The sequence below is a fragment of the Mauremys reevesii genome, linkage group 7 (assembly GCF_016161935.1).
Source record: "Mauremys reevesii isolate NIE-2019 linkage group 7, ASM1616193v1, whole genome shotgun sequence".
Taxonomy (NCBI): Eukaryota; Metazoa; Chordata; order Testudines; family Geoemydidae; genus Mauremys; species Mauremys reevesii.
Genome location: NC_052629.1, coordinates 82,299,234 through 82,318,968, shown reverse-complemented (window position 1 = coordinate 82,318,968; position 19,735 = coordinate 82,299,234). Strand labels below are relative to the sequence as shown.

Genomic DNA, 19,735 nt, shown 5'->3' with positions numbered 1-19,735 from the left:
AGTGTGTGTTCCTAAATCCCACTGGCACTTCTGAAAATCTGCCCCAGGGATGTGTGTCTGTAAACCTCCCATGCCAGGGTTCTTCTGTGAAAGCGTTGTGACACCCCACAGTTATTGGGGTTCCTGCAGCCTGCAAGGTTCCTCACCTTCCTTGATCTCTGAGAAGTCACTGCTGATAGGTACCTCCACTGCATTGGCTGGGGAGAGGGGTCTCATCCAGAGCCCTGTGAAGTCTGTAGGAATATTCCTCTGGACTTCAACAGGCCTTGAACACCATTCATGTGACTTGCTGCCAGTGGGCCAGATTCTGATACCTTTACACATGGTGAATAGCACCTTACTCCATGGCTAGTCCCACTGAAATAAATGACAAGGATATATACCTCAGGTTTTATCTCCAACTACTAGGCATTAGGATGAGACCTGCTTAGGCGGCAGATTATCCCACAACTTTCTACTGAGGGGTTCCTTGCATTTTCCTCTGAAGCAGCTGGTTCTGGAAGCTATTGGGAGACACTGAACTAGAATGACCACTCAGATGTACCTGTATGATGGTAATGTTCCTATGGAAAAGGCATCAGAATCTGGACCTAAGCTGTTAAGGAACTTGTAGAAAAGCCAAACAGGATTCTCCCAAAATATGTTATCAGGCATCCCTCTGAAACCAGAAACTCTGCAGCAGCCCAATGGTGAGAGAGAGAGAGAGGTCAGTACAGAATCAAAGCAGCTAAAACAGAAGTTCCCCAGATTTTCTAAGCTTCTCCTGTTGTTTAAAACTACATGGCTCACCCATGAGGCTCCAGGGGCATCAAAGCTTGAATCTTTGCAGCATAAACATGCACCACGTGAGATGCATCAGAGGATTATTCATTTGAGAGAAATGGGTGTAAAGTAAGTGTGCCAAAGGGAGACCAATCTTTGAACTGGTTGCTTTAGAAGATGGCTGCAATATAATAAAGCAACTGCACGTGCATTTCCCTTTAGAAAAAACATACTGCACAAAGCCACTAGTACTTCATATGAGTAGGAAGAGAGGGACAGATCTTCAGCTGAGGCGTCATGAGTCACTGGAGCTACATTGATTTATACCAGCTAAGCCTACAATACAACTAGCTAAAGGTAAAACGATAAGAGCTATTCATTGCTCATCCTTCAGGGCATACACTGATTGATGGCTGAGGTCCGGAAGGAATTCTTCTTCCAGGGAACAGTACGGCGCAGTTAGATTGTTGAGCCAACATCTCTGCTGATGTAACTCCACTAATGTCCGTGAATCTGGCCTATTATACAGGATTTGCGTCCTCATCTCAATCATCTATCAAAAGCCGCTGATGGAGATAGGACACCAAACTGGATAAACAATTACTCTGTTCTGCTGGCAATTTCTGTCCTAATACTTTAGGAAACAGAGGCTAGTAGTAGGTCAGGTTTAATTTTAACTAAATCATAAGCCCCAATTTTAATAGGTTTTAGGACATACCATTTACATCTCTCCAACTGATCAGCTTTTCCCTTTCTCTGGCCCCAGTGATTTAACATTTACCTGCAATTAGTCATTATTCTCCCTTTTCCAAGTCATGCCCACAGCACGATGACAGCAGTGAAGGTTAGAGAAATGCTGCTGCTGGCTTCTGCTTTGAGTCCAACTCAAGGATCAACAATATTAGGCAATTCAATAGAGTTTCAGTCTGAACTACAATACATATAGATCCACCTAACTGAGCTCAGAATTGAGGCCTCTCAAATGAAGTGTCATAAATCTTCCACCAGACTAAAGGCCATGATCCAAATGGGATTAAGTCTATGCTGTTTCCCTTTTGTATTAATGTGGACCTGAAAAGGAGGGCTCTCTTTTCCCAGAAGAAGAGTGTTGCTTGAAAAACCTAGGAAGGGGGAGATGCAGATGAGTACTGTTGTGCTACTGGCAACTTCAGTACATACACTGAGATTCAGTAACACCTTTCACCCGCCAGCTCTTCTATAGCACTTTTCATCAGTGGAGCTCAAAGCACTTACCAAGGTGTGGCCTTTTACAGATGGGGAAACAGAGGCACAGAGCAGGAAATTAACTGACCCAAAATCACGCAGCAGGTCAGTCACAGGAATAGAACACAGGTCTCCCGAGTCAGTCCCATGCTCTATCCACTAGGCTGCACTGCCTGTCTATGAAAGGAAAGGCCACACAGTCTTAGTGGATACATCCTGCTTGGCCAAACTTCTACCTGAAACTCACCAAGGCTGGTGCCCAAGGAAGTTAGGTACCTAATTGTCACTGAAATGGAAAGATTTGGGCTCCTAAACCCCATAGGATCTTCTGAAAGACCCTAGTCTCTTACATCCTGTGTTATGCAGGAGGTCAGACTAGATTATCTAATAGTCCCTCCTGGCCCTAAAACCTCTGAATACATCGGCTGAAGCCATTATTTATTCATAGACAAGTCAGGACAGAGCCGGACAGACCCAGTAAATGGTTTACCACAAATAGTTCTGATCCCTTCTGCTTCTGTAATTTGTTTCTCTACACTATTCATTAGTTGTAAACTGACATAATCATATACAGACAGGCAGGCAGGGGTCATTCATGAAACCGACAGGCAATTTTAATGCTGAAATACATGGGTTAATTATGTTGTATAAAAAGTAACTCCTTGCCACAAGATATTCTCCATGCTTGGGAGGACTCAGACAGGACTAGCTCTTCAGCAAGAACACCCACAGTTATGTTAGATAGGTACTTCCACCTTTTTGTGTTCTCTGTATGTTAGATATCTTCTTACTGCATGTTCCATTCTATGCATCCTATGAAGTGGGCTGTAGCCCACGAAAGCTTATGCTCAAAATAAATTTGTTAGTTTCTAAGGTGCCACAAATACTCCTGTTCTTTTTGCTGATACAGACTAACACAGCTGCTACTCTGAAACCTGTTAGATAGGAGAGATGTATAAAAAAATGTGACCCCTAATGCTTTGAGATGATAAACCAACTGCTAACAGAGAGACAGCATGAACAAATTGCCCCCATGGGTAGGTGGTTTTAGAATGGTGTTTCTTCAATCTTCCTCTGAAGCACCTAATCCTGGCTATTGTCAGAGACAAGATGCTGGACTGGCTGGATCAGGTATGGCTGCTCCTACTCTGACCATACAAAAGTTTTGGGGTGCTCAGATGCAGAATTTAGGTTCATCTCATGAGAAAGACATGGGCTGCTTGAGAAGGTCAGACCTCAATTTGACTAGCAGACACCTTGAATGTTGATGGGTGTTCTGAGCCAGTGGGTGTGTGAGTAATGAAAAGTATTTTCCTCTTTCCCATTATGTAGGATTCACATCTCCCTTCCCCAGCTTCCTCACCCAAACCAGCCAATTCCTTTCAATTTCTCCCTTTGTTTTTCTTACTATTCCCCAGGATATTTCATGTGTGTGGTTCCAGTTGAGAAATTTCCTGCCTGAACACCGCCTCACATTACTCATTAGTATGAATTTCTTGCTTTATTACCCCAGAGTGCCAGGGCTTTCAATGCTAATTAGATGAAGCTCTCTAAGCGAGCAGCTAAGATGCACACAGCGTAAGCCTGCTGCTGCTGTCTCCAAAAGCACAAGTGCCACATTTTGAAATCTGAGTTGGCACCAGCGGCGGGCAGCAATTGAATCTCAGCTGAAATTGAATTCAGAAACAATGCCCTCCTGATCCTAATTAACTCATTTCCTCCCCAGCTTTTCTGAGACAAGGAGATCGGGTACATGTAGCTATTCAAAGCAATAAATTAAATAGGAACGGGCACTGCACACTCACTGCCTCACACCCCGCTCCTCCTCCAAGCTGTAAAAAATCACCACTGCCTTCCTTGTTCCAGTTCATTTACTTCTGGCCCAGTTCTGCACTCCCTGACAACAGTTTCCATAACCTAAAGGTAGCAGCTTGAGAAATGAGTCACGTTCCCTCCCCCTTCCCTGTGTCAGTAAGAGAGCTGTCACCGTGAGCCAATGAGCTGGTTACATGATTCATGGGACCTGCACTGACCAGCTCTTCTTGGCAGGCCCCTCCGGTTTCCACTTTTAGAATGGCAGGTTAATGTTTGCACAAGCTATTGAGGGAGCTGTACATTAACTGTGTTCGGAAAAAAACAACCCAGAAGGATTTCTAACCTGAGGGAAGATCTCCATAAAAAGCACTTTAACGAGTTCTCCATGGAAAGACAACTTCCAGAGATGCGCTGCCCCAGTTTAGATCAGCTGTATGCCGCTCTAAAAAGGAACAAAAAACAGACTGTCATTCTAGAGTCCAAATTCATTAGGAAGTGCAAAAACACATTCTCTCTCTCTCCTTCCTCCCTCCATCCCCAGCACAATGAACCCTGGGGCCTGATATCCCTCTTCCACCAGTTTCATGTTAATGCAATTCCACTCACATCAGTCATCTCACTCCTGATTTATACCAGCGTCGGAACGGAAGAGTCTCAGGCCCACAAGCCTTAGACTCAGTGCAAACTTCATTCCATCTCTGGTGACGATGAGCGAAGGAAGTAAAAGGCCCTGGGCTGTTATTAAAAATGGAGGGCCAGATCCTTAGCTAGTGTACAGCAGTGTAGTTCTATTGAGGTCAGTCAATTTCGCTGATTTCCACCAGCTGAGGACAGGACTCTGAATCTGTAGCCATAGGATTTGGTTATTAAATTAGTGGGCATTTAATACCTTTCCCAACACAGCCTGGGAGAGGGGGATCAGTGCCTATGACAACTGTGAAACGCTGACCGGGGAGGCTACAGCAGAAATACAATACTAACCATGTCACAGAGATTTTGAGATGCTCTGGAGGAACCAAGTAGTACCCAGGCAAGTTCCTCTCTGTTTCCCCTCTACAGTACCAGCCAAGAAGCAACCAACCTACCATTCACAGCTCCATTCAGAGAGGCACAGACTGCAAAAGTCTATAGTCCAGCTTCACAAAGAGCTTTGTTATATTAAAGCAGCTGGGAGTGCGGTTACAAAGGTGTAAAGACCTTGGGGCCTCTGTGAGGCACAAAGCTGCAGGACAAGATTCCTGAGCCATTAGAAAGTATGTATCTAGCTACACAATAGCATACACCGGCATGCGCTTTTGTTATACATGAGGCTCCTGGATACACTAAGGGGAGTGCATGGATCAGGGGGATGGGCAATGGGACACAGCTTTTTCCATGCTTGCTGTCTGCCACTGGTCGCCTAAGGCCTCATGCTCCACCCAAGTGACCAGAACCTCCTGTCCAGCCAGGTGAGAGCGTAGAGAAGGATCTGGATGGATACTGGATTTACTGTCTAAGGCCCAGCTCCTCAAAGGCAGGCAAGTCTAACTCCCATTTAAATCAATGGGAGTTGATTTCCTACATGCCTTTGAGGATCTGGGCCTAAGCTCCCATCCGCTATAAATCAATACAAAGAATTTAACAGAGGAAGAACAATATTCTGGAGGGCCAGATTTTTAAGACAGCTCAGCACCCACAATTGGAGCCAAGTTTTCAAGAGAGCTCAGCTCCCATGTAGGTCTCAGAATAAGTGGACAGGTCTTCCAGAGCACCAGGTGCATATTAGGCAACGAACCCATCTACAGATCTGGTTGCAAGTGGCAGTGGGAACAGTTAAGGTGCTGAGCAATTTTTGAGAAGCTGGCCCTTAACATCTGTGGTCCCCCCTTTGATGCTCCACTCTGTGGCTGTGTTGGGCTCTCCTAAGCTGGGCATGAGTGGGGAGCATAAAACTGTATCCAAACATCTGTCAGGGATGGTCTAGGTATAACTAATCCTGCCTGCGGGTGTTGGGGCAGAGAAGAGGAAGAGAGAGACTAGATCATCTCTTGAGGAATCTTCCAGCCCATCATTTCTACAGTTCTATAAAAACCAAAAGACTGATGAACACTGGGCCACACTCTCCTCTCACTTACCCTTGCGTAACCCTAGCCAACTCAGAGTCACTCCTGATTTGCACCAGCATGACAGGGGTATTGGGAACTTTTTGTGTGTCTGTGGGAAACTAGTGCTAATTTTCCAGGCTATAGAATTCATTGATGCTCATTCCACAGAAAGCACCAATACTGACATAGCACATAAGCCACCTGGGCTCTGATTTGGCAAAGCACTTGGGCACGTGCTTTGCTGAATATGGATGCACTCATGTACAATTTGAGTACTTTTGCCCATAAACCAGTCTCTGTGGAATTAAGTGCAACTTAACCTAGGTGAGTTGCTTGGGCTAGAAAACTAAATATCACATCCTCAAATAGGACAAGACTCTAATAATGGGCCCAATTCTGTAACCTTGATGCTGAGTAATCCTGTTCAAGTCAATAGAGCTCTCTATGGCACTGTCAGGCCCAGTGTGAATTCTTTAATTTCCTCATTAGGACATGGAGGGCCCTAGCATTTTTCCTTTCATGTTCGCAGAAGTCCCTGTATTTACAGAAAGGCTCTGACTGTTTTAGATGAGCAGGAGCCTGAAGCTGTATTTCCTGCACATGTATGGAACAAACTCATCTTCCTGGTTCAATATGAAATGGCCTTTGAACTTAGTGCTCCAAGCAGACATGACAACAACAAGTAGCACAGAGACAGTCAGAATGTGTGACCTAGCTGTGACTTTTCAGAGCATCCGTGGGGGAAGCAGATACACAGAGAGATAGCAAGACAGGGTTGGCAACTGAAACTTCAATGTTTGACTTTAAAGGGAACTTACTGTATTTCCACAACCAAGGTGCCAGGAAATGTGTGTATTTAGAATGAAATTCCAGGAAATTTGTCCAAGGCAAGACAATCTATTTACTTGAATGCTGTTTTATTGACTTTTTTATGAATAAGATTTTGTAACCGACTAGAGTCAGAGATTAATCACCACAAGATGCCCCGCCTCTTAGGTGAGATAATCACCAGCACTACAAGCCACAAAGTTTCTAGACCCAGCTCGCTTGGAGAGGGGACTCTTGCCTTTCAGATTAATATTAAAGTAGAACTGAACCAAAAAAAAAAATATCAGATGTGTTTATCCACACCCATCCCTGAATTTTGTGGAGTCAGGTAAAATAGGATCAAAACTACTCCTGGATTTTGGGTTTGCAAATCCCACACCACACCCGCCTCCATAATTTCTGGGTCTGATTCTGCCTGCTTCCCTCACACTGAGTAGCATTTTACTCCATGTTGAAATCACTGGCACTACTCACCAAGTAAGGTGACCTTAGTGTGAGTAAATGTGACAATCTGGCCCCCTAATTTTAAAGGCCTTTAAAAAAAAATCTCAGTCTTACAATACAAAAGTTTGCTCTGGTTCAATGATACCCGTCAAATCTCTCATAATTTTGCTTTTTTAAATCTCACACATTCAGACTGGCACAGCTTCGCATTCCTAACTTGTCAACTACTAATTAGTGGGTTTGGGGTGGTGTTGGACTGGGTTTGAATGCCAGGTTTCAAAATAGGACACATGTGGGGAAAGGTGAGGACAGACACAATCCTTCTTTCACGGATGGGAAAAAAAGGAAAGGTAACTGAAATGAAACAAGGATCTCTGCTCAGGGAAGGTAGTTGCTCACTGAAGGATTAGACACAAAGATGACAGACAGGCATACTAGCTTTTGTCTTGTACCTATCCCAAACAAGAGCTGTCAGAGTGAAAAAGCAGAAATGTGATATCCCCTTGGATTCCTGACTCTCGATCGTACAGTGAAAGGACACCACTTAACATACTACTGGCGTTTATACCTCACAAAAGACTTGCTGAACAGTGGTAAGCCAGCATCTCCACAGTGAATAAGATCATAATGACTCACTGCCACTGGTAGGGCACAGGCTATCCAGGGAGAGATCTTTTAGTGAGCATGTAATTGACCTGGGTCATCACTGTATTCACACACAACAGACACCATAAAAAGCCACTTTCGTTGTTACGCTTCAAACTGCTAGACAACGTGCTTATTTTACCCGTTAGTCTGAGAACCATGTAGGTTTTGACTCTGTCTGTCATGCCAGTTAACTAACATTTTTACATTAGGCACCTGATCAGAATGAGGGATGAGTCACCATTCCAGCTGTAGGTTGTCCCCATATTCCCAGTTTATATCCTTAGGACACCCATTTTATAGAACCTCTGAGTGCTGGGCTAGGTAGGTACCAATGCCCTGCTCCTGCAATGAGCTCTGGAGCAGTGCTGCGCTCTGCCCATATAGAGGCCAGGAACTCTTCAGTTGGAGGGGCTGTACTTCATGGCCATTTGTTCATGGTTCATTTGTTCTCATTCTGCATTGTCTTAGGAGTAAGTAGCTTCCCCCCTGATGACTGAGTTACCATCTCCTGTTTTATGTCAGAACCTACCTTTATTTGAGGAAAATTGCTTTGTTCCTTTTGTGACCTCTGAGGCCTTAGGCCTATGTGACATGGGCCCTGACCTTCCCAGGCCTTCCGCTCTCAGCCAACACCATCAAATTGAATGAGGCCATTATTGCTGGTTCCTCCCATCCACAGTCCTGTCTGAATCCACTGCTGAAGAGCCACAGGAGACACTGAATTCCCTAACTGCCCTCTCTTGTTTCCACTCTACCTTCTTGCCCATGTAACTGGGTGTAGTCACCGGGTCCACTCAATGTTAGGTGGTGGCTCCTTGTGGTCACTCTGGGGATTAGCTCTCCACCCATCTGATGCCCCCTTCTGTCAATTCCTCACCCTGCAGTCTCTCCTCCCCTCTGGGACATGGGGTGCTCCTTCTTCGGTCCTCTGATCAGTTCACTGTAGTCCTCCCCTTCTGGGAACTATCAATGTCCTCCACTGCATCCCAGGCAGTCCTTAAGTCCACTGCCTTGCCCAAGTCACTCCCTCAGTGACTGGGATGAATGGTCCTGGACAGTCTTCAGGATCGCTGCCCACTCATTCAATGGCTGGTAGGGGAACCCAGGGCACCCCACTGCTGTGGGTTCCAATCCAGGATCATATACCTGGCAACCGTAGTTTGCTTTCACTCAGACCCTGAGCTCTTTCCCCACCTCTAGGTGTACCAGCTCAAATGCCTTCCTCCCAGAGAGTAACTACAGACTACTTCCCCTGCAGCCACTTTCTGGCTTTATACCCGCCTTTCCTGTTTCTCCCCAGCTGAGTGGGCTCCATCAGTCCTTCAAGCCCCAGCTCTTCCCCAGAGACAGCCTATCCAGTTAATTATCCTAATTTACCACCTGTGCCTTGTGTGGCGTGAACCCTGACCCAGTGTAATGGGGTGCATCTGCTGCTGTGTCCACAAAATATCAACTGCAGGATTCAGGTCTGGGGGCTTTCTCACAGCCTGTATGTTAAGCAGACAGGAGGGTGTACATTTCTCTGATAGGCCAGACTGTGATTCTGTATGGGGAAGGCATTGGACTGGATCCTAAAGTGCCTGGGGCTTGCACTGAGCTGTGCTTTCCTGGGGAAAGAAGTTATCCAAGTTACTGCTCTCCTGCTCTATTCAAGGGAGAAAACCCAAGTAAAGACTTGCTTAGATTAGGGACATATGCATCAATGTAACTACAGCAGTGCAACGTAACTGGCACTATGAAATTCTGGGTCCTCTCCTGCCGAGTGCTGCTGCTGCACCTCAATTCTGACCTGAGACATCCTTGCTGTTCAACTCGCCAAATGCTCCGGAGCAAAGAATGCCAATTGTTTAAAATTGTACAGCAGTTTGGTAAACTTGATAAAAAAAGTTTCTCTGGGGACTTTTATGAGTTGTGACCTTAGATAGGCTTTGAATTCAGGTCTCTAAAGATGTATTCACCTTCGCAACCATGTAGTCTCCAATCCCCAGTTTATGGTTATTTTCTTAACCCCAGTACAATCTGAAGATCTTTGATGATGTGGCTAATGTATCAGTCAACTTCCCAGAATAGAAACCGTGCCATTTAAAATGTGAGAATCAAGTTTGCAAAAGGGAAAGGAAATAAATGTCGTGTGCAGCTCAAGCGATAGTAACAAGCTAGATTCCTGCTGCAGGTTTTTCCTTCTGAATAAGCCATTTCTCACTCAGTTAAAGGTCAGAGGTGGCTATTAGAACAGGGAAAAGATAGGCTCTTGCCACCCTGCAGCTTTTATATGAGTGCTGTTGGACTTGAATCGTTATTTCAGTACCTATGGCTGAATCGTTTAATGTACACTGCACAGAAATATATAATTGTGAAGCTATTCTGCATTGCAAACCTAGCCTGGAATCAGGAAGTAACCTCTGCTGTAACTAGTGGTAGTTTCCTTGCAAATAAAGCTGTGATTTCACTTTCCCCAGGTAGATCAGGATTGCAGTATAGGCACCACAGGCCTGGGCCTATGCTCCCAGATCTTCACCTCATGTGACTACATCAGAATCTCAACCTCAGATTTCATTTAAAAATGAAGGCAAGTTCCTAGCCCCCATGGCGGGAGGAGGGGAATATCTTTAAAACATGACTCAAGTCTGACCAAAGCAGCAATGCCTGATTTTGCAGAGACCCTGAAACAATAGTTCTGCGATGGCTGAGCTGCCCCATTCATTGCAGCATGGGGTGTCAACACCAAGACCATCTCCTAGAAAAGCCCCACAAAACTCCCCAGTTATTTGATCAAGGGGAGCTGGGATGAGCATTTGCTACATAAAAAAAATTCACAACAAAAAGGATTGGCCACCTCTGTGCACTTGCATGTTAATTCTGGCACTGGACATTCTAGAGTTTGTAAAGAGCTACCAAGTGACTCTCAAACCAGGTCATTATGCAGGTAGAGGCCCCATACAGGGCTATTAATTTCTATCGATGGATTCTAAAGAAGTCGATCATTTTTAGCATATGAATTACATCCCCACTTAAGGGCTGTGAAAAGGAACATGTTCATTGTACTAATAATTAAAGAGGTACCAACACCCTGAGGTTACTCTTTACAGCCCTCTTTTGCATAGAATTTTTGTACCTTTTGCTAAAACAATTTAATACCTTGCCAGCAAAATTAGTGAATTGAAATATTTCATATCTTTAAAAAACCACCATAGAATCTAGCCAATGTTTTACATCCAGATTCTCCCTTGAAATGGAGTAGCACTGTCTCTTTGGTAATGAATTTCCCATATGGCTTCAATTGCAGCAGCATCCATTGAAGATGTGGTAGTGGCAGATGTTACAGTATCATGGCTTCTTCTCTGTCAGGCATCCCTGGCTGCTAATTTATAGTTGTGTCTGAGGGGAATAGATGGGGGTTGCCTGTATGGAGTCATTGGCCAGGAAGTATCTACGCTTATAAGTAATACAGTTGGAGAGCAACTTGAGTGCACTGAGGAGATAAGCATGGCTGTGTCCTCAGATATCTCCTGCTAGGGGCCTTAGCAGCACCTCCTAGTGCAGAGGTTCTCAAACTGGGGGGTCAGGACCCCTCAGGGGGTCACAAGGTTATTACATGGGGGGTCACGAGCTGTCAGCCTCCACTTTGCCTCCAGCATTTATAATGATGTTTAATATATTAAAAAGTGTATTTAATTTATAAGGGGGGAGGGTCACACTCAGAGGCTTCCTGTGTGAAAGGGGTCACCAGTACAAAAGTTTGAGAACCACTGCCCTAGTGCTATTATACAGCACTAACTACATAGGACCAGCTTTGGCAGCATGAAGAGAGTTGTTTTACTGCAGCTCCAAAATCCTGCTAGAGTTCTAGCCTTGTGATCGGTGAAACAGAGAAGTTATGTAAAATTCAAAGAGATGCTTCTCTGCTCAGGCAACTGTTAAAATAAGGGAACGTTTCTGAAACCTCCCTGAAACAGTGATGTGTATCTGGGTCAGCATTTCCTCTCCTGTGATATCAAGATGCCGGAGAGCTTTCTGGAAATATCCTGAGCCGGCTTTTTCAGCCAACTAGCTCCCCAACAAGTAACTGGAGTACTTGGCGTCCACTTGTTTAAGGGACAGAGGGAGCCCAGCTTTTTGGCTGGAACTCAGCCGCCAACAGCACCATTCAGGGTTAGGATGGAGGTGACAAAGTGGGTTTGAAACACATTTGTGCTCCCTATGTCAGGCTGGTCCCCCAGCATAAGTCAAAGCAACCCAAGAGCTCCGGTCATTGCTCTTTGGCAGACCTGACCAAAAATAACTATTCCACAAGAAACTGCTTCTTACAAAAAAACACACACAACACAGGGAAAAAAGGTCCATTCTAGAAAGTTTAAGAGGCTCCAGTGCTCTTTTCTTGGGATTGAGGGCTTCTTTCATTGAGCATTATTTTTTACAGAGTGTGAATCATGTTGCACTGGGAGGGAACTGAATTGTTCCGCTGTCAGTATCATCACCATCAGTTGTGCTAAAAATACAGTATGTTCTGAAGTCGGAGATTGCTCAGCTTACAGCTCAGGGCCTGATCCAGAGATGTGCCAAGTACCCTCAGGTCCCAGAGCACTGACAGCTTTCGAGATCAGACCCACAGATAGCACAGGGCTAACCCACACTACCAAGCAATGACCAGAGCGGTGGGGAAGAGGTCTTTCAGTTATACTGGTGCCCACACTGGAATCACTCCACTGACTTCAGTAGCATTACTCCTAATTCTCTCAGATGCAAGTGAGATCAGAATCAGGCTCTTCCTTCCCTCCCCCAACTCCTTCTTACACTCAGTGGTAAATATTTGATTCTCCCTGAAATCTGACAAAGAAAGGCTGGCGATCATTCCAGCTAACGACTGCAAGATATATACTGCTGTCAATCATTTTTGCTTTACCTCAGACAATCAAGGAAGGGAAGACTTTAAAATGCTTTCATAGCACTGGCCCCCACATGCTGCACACTTCCATCCAATAGCTCCAGTGACTGACAGTTTTCTTTTAAAGGCATTAAGAGGTGAATCAAAGTAACAAGTTTCATTTTGACAAAGCCTTTTCTATGTAGATATTCAGCTGCTCAGAGTGCATAGAATATCGGGGTTTGACGGGACCTCAGGAGGTCATCTAGTCCAACTCCTGCTCAAGGCAGGACCAATCCACAACTAAATCATCCCAGCCAGGGCTTTGTCAAGACTGACCTTAAAAACCTCTAAGGAAGGAGATTCCACCACTTTCCTAGGTAACCCATTCCAGTGCTTCACCACCCTCCTAGTGAAAAAGTTTGTCCTAATATCCAACCTAAACCTCTCCCACTGCAACTTGAGACCATTACTCCTTGTTCTGTCATCGGGTACCCCTGAGAACAGTCTAGATCCATCCTCTTTGGAACCCCCTTTCAGGTAGTTGAAAGCAGCAATTAAATCCCCCCTCATTCTTCTCTTTGGCAGACTAAACAATCCCAGTTCCCTCAGCCTCTCCTATCATAGAATCTCAGGGTTGGAAGGGACCTCAGGAGGTCATCTAGTCCAACCCCCTGCTCAAAGCAGGACCAAACCCAACTAAATCATCGTTATAAGTCATGTGTTCCAGCCCCCTAACCATTTTTGTTGCCCTCCACTTGACTCTTTCCAATTTTTCCATGTCCTCCTTGTAGTGTAGGGCACAAAACTGGACACAGTACTCCAGATGAGGCCTCACCAATGTCGAATGGAGGGGAATGATCATGTCCCTCGATCTGCTGGTAATGCCTCTACTTAAATAGCCCAAAATGCTGTTAGCCATCTTGGCAACAAGGGCACACTGTTGACTCATATCCAGCTTCTCATCCACCATAACCCCTAGGTCCTTTTCTGCAGAACTGCTGCCCAGCCATTCGGTCCCAAGTCTGTAGCAGTGCATGGGATTCTTCTGTCTTAAGTGCAGGACTCTGCACTTGACCTTGTTGAACCTCATCAGATTTCTTTTGGCCCAATCCTCCAATTTGTATAGGTCACACTGTATCCTAGCCCTACCCTCCAGCATATCTAACTCTCCCCGCAGCTTAGTGTCATCTGCAAACTTGCTGAGGGGGCAGTCCATGCCATCCTCCAGATCATTAATGAAGATACTGAACAAAACTAGCCCCAGGACCGACCCTTGTGGCACTCCACTTGATACTGGCTGCCAACTAGACATGGAGCCATTGATCACTACCTGTTGAGCCCAATGATCTAGCCAGCTTTCTATCCACCTTATAGTCCAGTGCAGAGATGGTGGCACTATTGTACAGGCTTAGCTATCAAAACCATAGCTATAGAATAGCCCAGTGATTAATGCGTGTCATTTGTTCCTGCATATTTACATATATTTGCACTTCATTGCACAGGAAATTCTCTTAGCAGTGGAAACATATGTTCTCATTACTATTTACTTGCCATTAAAGAGATTTGCAGGGTGGTTTCTCCCTTCCACCCCCCATGATGGGCATATGTGGGATGGCCCCTCCTAGAATGTAGATTATCCCCCATTCATTGCATGATGTGGACCAGTTCGGAATTTGCTTAGTGACAGGACTTTAATTTGGTGTCAGGTTTATCAGACTACATTTGCGCAGCTTCCCAGTTACTTGGTCTATTGTCTGGAAAAAACAAATCAATTTTTGGTTGTACATATTTGTTAGACATTGGAGCTGTAACCTGTTGCTGATGTAGGTGTAATCTAGTTGTACATGGAGGTTCAGTAGCTTTATTACTATAGGTTTTGGTGTGGTTGTATTTTGAGGCATTTAAGTTATTTATGCTATGGTACAGGGCACCTTATTTTGGTTTTCTATTGAGGTTCACCTATGCAGAGGTTCATACTTGTGTATGACAGCGCTATCACTGGCTTGGTTATACGTTGATGTTTGGAGGTTGAGGGACTGAATGCTATTGCAGCTGTATACCTGGCTTAGTTGTATATACTGATTTTTTGTAGCTGAAGGACTCTAGTCTAGTGGTTCTTAGTCTCTGAAACACAGACTATCTGGTATTCCAGAGAATTTAAGATTTTGACAGTGGGAAGGTAGAAGTGGAGTGTGTGTGTTGGGAGAGATCCCAGCCCCCTCAACAGTTCTCTCTTGTACAAAGAGGTTTGCAGAATGAAAAGCTGGAGACTATAGCTGGCCAGGAATTTCTCCTCACAAGTGTTCCCCCCCGCCCCCAAAAGGAAAAAATATGGTTCCCCAGCTAGCCATGGCACACCAGGCCCTGCCCTCTGGTTGAGCTACCAAAGTGGGTCATTGGAGTCCCATGACCACGTGCATCACAGGAGATGTAGTTTGGTGGAGGAGCCCAGCCCAGAGAAGAGAAGGGGGGCACAAGACAGCTGAGCTGCAACTCCCCTGAAGCACCATGGTAGCTCTGGCAGATGCAGTTCAATGCCAAACCAAACTGAAACAAAACATTTTTATTTGGGAATTTCAAAACATTATTCCAATAAAAGTGTCAAAACAAAACTTTTCAGCAATTCTCCACTGAAGATTTTCAGAGTTTTCTGTCCCGTAAAATATTTTGACTTTTTATTCTGATGAGAATGCTGATTTTCAGCTGGCCAGCCTCTACTCTGCTCTGACCTATTGCTAGGGCAGTTCTGGCTTGGCTGGATGGTGAGCTAGCGTAGCTTGTCATGATGGAGTTAAATGAAATTGGTGCTCAAAGTAAGTTGGATACTAGAGAACTACTAGCCAAAATGCAGTTCTCTTGTATCTCATTTCCTTTATGAGAGTGTTTAAAGGTCTTGTGGCAGAATTCCATTCAGTGGAAACAAATCATGTACCTAATGTGTGTAGCTATCAGACTCCTAAATATATTTTTCTCCCTCCTGGTTGTTGCACATACAAGGATCATAACAATTTGGTGAGACCACTTGAACATTGCGAGTGCCTGATAACCAGACATAAACACAGATATTACTGTACAGGCCCTGCTGTGTTCTTTATTTTATGTCCCATACTCTGACACAGGATGAAATTTATTCCTAGTGTAACTCCACCAAGTTGAGTGAAGCTACACCAGGGATGAGTTTGCCCTGCAAGACTCACTTTGGCTAACAAAATAACCCCCACCCCACATAACATGTGGTTCAAGGCCAACATAAGACCCACCTGTAACAAATAAAATACCTAACTGTGTAAGTCTATTTTCTCTCTCTGTCCCCAACATGGCGCCTTTCATACACGTTGGGGAAGAGAATGGAAGATTGCAAATATATCCACAAAACTTTTTTCACCTCCATACTTCATCAGAACTTTGTTGTTTTATAGATAAAATCCTCCTTTCAAAGGCTGCCTTTTCCAGCTTTATATTAAGTGACTCATTGTTTTTTATTTGTTTGTTTTTCCAGACAAACAGTCAGGTCTGACTCACCTGCCTTTGGGTGTGAGTAAGTCAGCTCTGGAGCATAAAATACCTTATAAAGGTGAGACGTACTCCATGTTTTCCAAAGGGATTTGGCTAAGAATCAGCTCTCCACCGTAACAAACCATCTTGCTTCAGAACTGTACTGAGATTATGAGATCACTGGGGGCAGGGACAGTCTCTCTGTTCCATGTTTGTACAGCAGCTAGCACAATGGGATACTAGGTACTATGCTAAGAAGCCAAACAGTAACAAAGCCAGCGTCCTTTGTGATAAATGGAGCTGTCACAGTTTCAGGGTAATTGCACCTACGTTTTCCCCTCTGCGATCCCTCCAGGGCATTCCCTTGGGTTTTAGGTGCCCAGCCATCACCTCTCTTGGATGGAGACCCCATGTCTGTCTCTCTCCCTCCTACCCAGGGGTTTGGAGGCTGCACAGCTCCCTGACTACACTGTGATATCCCCAGCAAGTCAGTCTGCCTAAAGACCAGAGCCCGGGTGTGGCCTTCTCTCTGAAGGCTGTGAACAGTGTTTTTAGCAGCGACCACACAGCTAAGTGCGCTCGCTCAGAGCATTTCAAGTACAAAAAAGCACACAGCGACAACAAAGACCAGTAGAAGTTCCTACATGCTTACTAAGCATACCACCAGACTCACCCATCAGTCTTATGGGCTCTACTAAGGCCAAGTCTTTCCAATTTTTCAGCAAAGGTTGGGCCCCCCTAGGGCCCATGATCCTGTTTGGTGACACAAGAGGAAGACCACCTAGGCTCAGCCTTTATATACCAAAAGCCATTTCTTTGTTTCCCAGTCTCAGGAAAACTCAGCCTTAACTAGTCTATGCAAACCACTCCATGGGGTTGTTACTTCTCTGGAGCCATTTAGAATCTCAAGGACAGTAGTAATCACCCAGCCACCACACACACACTGATTTTAATTCCTGGGGGAGCTCTGGTAGCCTTCCCCCCATGGAATTGCATGCAATCTGTAGCCCACACTGATACATAAATCATTCATAAACCTAATACGATATGGATGGGTCCCAAAGATATTGCATGTGGTTGCAATACACGTCACAGGAGCACTTTAACTTTCTCTGTATGAGTCTTAGGCCATCCCTTGGGATTCTAAGAGGAGGAGTACAATAATACAATGCCTTATATTATACTGTACTATACTTCTCATCTGAAAAGGCATCCCAGAGTCATTCTCTCTTCTTCGTCCAGCTATAAGCATACAGTATCCGGTTAGTTACGTGAACTCACTTGGCTGCACTTGAGTGGTTTGTTATCTCTGAGCCTAAACACAGCAGCCATTGCACAGCGACACTCCTGACACAGTATGCTTTTAATGTAAAAGCCACTAAATATGAGCATTAATATACATTGGAAAGTGACTCAATACTCCCTTCTTCCTCTTCCCCCACCACTACCTCTTCCTCCCTCACTTCCCCCAACCAAGAAAGGCTCTAGTTTAGACAGAAATTAATTCAGGGAGGTCCAAATGCTGGGGTCATACAGGAGGTCAGACTAGCTGGTCTCAGGGGTCACTTTTGCCCTTATAATCTAGGACCACAGTGGTAGGGTAAACTGGAGGTAGGATGAGGAGGTGTCTGGCCATACACTAATGTGGAGGGGTCTGGGGGTAAGCTGCAGGCAGAGCTTCTCTGAGCATCACCACTTATTTTTTTCCAGGTTGACCCCTGATGGGAAGAGTGTGTGCATTAGGAAATGCAAGGAGACTGAAGAGCTGTAATTACCCAGTGAGGACTTGACTGAGACCCCTGGGCTAACCTGTTTATTCTTCTAAGACAAGTGCCCTGAGATCTTTAATTACAAGTAGCAGCCAGGTCCTCTATTTTACATTCCCCTCCAGAACCAAGGTCCCTCTCAGGCTGAAACCCTGTTCATTTCTCAGAGGAAGGGGTGGCCACCACAGCAACCTCACCTTCCTCACCACAGCAAGCCCAGATGCTGAAGGGAAGTTCCTGCCATTGCCTTATCTCCATGACCAGTGCAGGCCCAACAAGCTGCAAACCCCACTTGCTACATATCTGAAGCACATAGTGAAGAGCGGAGGGCTGTATGCTGGGATAGGTTGTTATTTAGACAGAAGGCGAATCCACAGACGTTTTCTGAAAACACAGATAACACGTGGCCCCACATTAGTGAATTGTAGGCATGTGCCAAAATGTGTTCTTAAGCAACCTTGTAGGTCATGTTCTAAATAGAACAGCTTCAATTAGTTACTTCCAATGACTGACTATCTTCTCTAATGGCTAAAGAGGCCTGCATGAGGCTGTCTGAGCTACTGAAGTGTCTCCTTCAACTCAGGTAGTAGACTTAATGAGCCAGATCCTCATCTCATAGAAATCCATGGAGCGCTATTGGAGTTAGTAGAGCTCCACCAATTTACATCTGCTGAGGACCAGGATCCTTGCCTTTAATCCTCAGCATTGTCAGTTTAAATTTTGGCAGGAGCAGCCTCCTCCCAAACTAACAGGCACTTCTACAAGGAACTGGTCAACTTCTGCTACAAGCATGGAGGACTCTGTGCTGCATGGGGTTTCCAAGAGAGTTTCCAGGCCTGCGCCTCATTTACTTTAGCAATGAAAAGGGACCCGAAAGTGAGTATAGTTATGGAACCCTTAATACTGCCATGTAAAGGAGTCTTGGTGTAAAAGATCAGGCCCTTAATGGAAATGCTGTTTAAGGACACCTAAGAATCTGCCATCATATTGACTGCAGAGTGCCTCCTCAGCACTTTTGACTTTTCTCCCTGAAATTTTGTTAACAAAAATGGAATCAGTTTATTGAATGCTTCCCTGTGTTTTCTTAGGGGATGATTCTTCGCTGTTACACTTAAAGCTCAGCTTCACAGCTGGGACTTGCACAAGGCTTCAGCATGAATGTATACAACAACCACCTATGTCTTACTGCTCCTTTCACCCCCAAGGATCCCAAAGCACTACACCCACATAAAACAGCTAAAAAAAATAATTAAAATATATATCAAAACATATGGATGTCTATGTATTTCACTCCTTTATAATGCGGCTTATTGCAGTGGAATCTGGTTGCTAATACAAATGCAAACATCCATTTTAACTCAGCAATGGGAAAAGTAGGTCAAGTAAAGAAAAGAGGTCAAATCCATTTAAATCAATAGAATTACTTAGGAGCAACTGAATTGAAGTTGCTGTTGTTACACTAGAGACACAAGCTGTCATAAATGTGATCAATACCAGGCCTGTTGTCCAGTCCTGTAGTTCAGAGCTTCAGCAGCTAGTGCAAAGCTCCCTTATGGTGCATCTGGTATTCTTCTGGCCAGACCTGAGCAAAGAACTCCTCCCTACGTAAACCTTGTTACCAAACGCAACTGCTGAACCTAAGGGAGGGCACAGCAGAGAGTAGGAGAGGGCACTCAGAGGGCCAGGTGGCCTAGCAATTAGCACATCTGACCTCCAGCCCCCTGGCTCTTTGTCAGGGGGCAGTAGATGTGCCTATTTCTGGGCCTTAGGGTAGGAGTTTTTTGGACTCCACCCACATCTGG

The 19,735-nt window shown here is 45.0% G+C and overlaps 1 long non-coding RNA gene across 1 annotated transcript in view; it reads right to left on the bottom strand.

The window, feature by feature from the left end:
- The window catches only part of LOC120409032, a 31,788-nt gene that overhangs the window by 6,761 nt on the left and 5,292 nt on the right, over positions 1-19,735 (bottom strand). The window contains exon 2 of the long non-coding RNA XR_005601062.1: positions 4,145-4,243. This is a non-coding gene — a long non-coding RNA (uncharacterized LOC120409032). The remainder of the gene's footprint in view (positions 1-4,144; positions 4,244-19,735) is intronic.